At 41.1% G+C, this 623-nt stretch overlaps 1 non-coding gene across 1 annotated transcript; it reads left to right on the forward strand.

Annotated features, from left to right (window-relative positions):
• The first annotated feature begins 297 nt into the window (after window positions 1-297).
• Window positions 298-404, forward strand: LOC128284632 (small nucleolar RNA R71). The gene has a single exon (XR_008275055.1). It is a non-coding gene; the product is annotated as a small nucleolar RNA R71 (small nucleolar RNA).
• The last annotated feature ends 219 nt before the right edge of the window (window positions 405-623 follow it).

The raw sequence follows: 623 nt of genomic DNA on the forward strand, positions 1-623 counted from the left end.
CTGAGCTGCAAGACTATTAAACCCATTAGTGGTAAAATTTTTAAGTATTAGGATATTTAGGATACCTGAGATGCAAGTGAAGTGAGAGCGTCTACTTCATGTATTCCAGCGACTCATCCTCCTGACGCTGCTTGATTGGTTGGCCATTGATAATTGTTGCTAGCAATCCTCTCAATGATTTCATAAGCCTCATTATAAGACTTAGAAAGGAGAGCAAGATTAGCAGAAGCATCCACTACCATCCTCTTGTGAGCATTGAGGCCATTATAAAACATCTCAAGTCAGATACAACGTGGGATTCCGTGATGAGGGCACTTCCGTAATAATTCTTTATACCTTTCCCATGCCTCATACAAGGACTCATCATCCATTTGTTGGAAAGTAGTGATCTCGTCCCTCAGCTTAACATTCTTGTAAGGCGGGAAATACTTCATGAGGAATAGTGATCTCATCCCTCAGCTTAACATTCTTGTAAGGCGGGAAATACTTCATGAGGAATCTTTCTATTAACTCTTGCCATGTGGAAGTTGAATTTGGTGGCAATGAGTTCAAACAGGCTCGAGCTCTATCCCTTAGCGAATATGGGAATAGCTTCAATTGTAGTGCATCTTCAGGTACTCCAA

The sequence above is a fragment of the Gossypium arboreum genome, chromosome 11, assembly GCF_025698485.1.
Source record: "Gossypium arboreum isolate Shixiya-1 chromosome 11, ASM2569848v2, whole genome shotgun sequence".
NCBI classification, from domain to species: Eukaryota; Viridiplantae; Streptophyta; class Magnoliopsida; order Malvales; family Malvaceae; genus Gossypium; species Gossypium arboreum.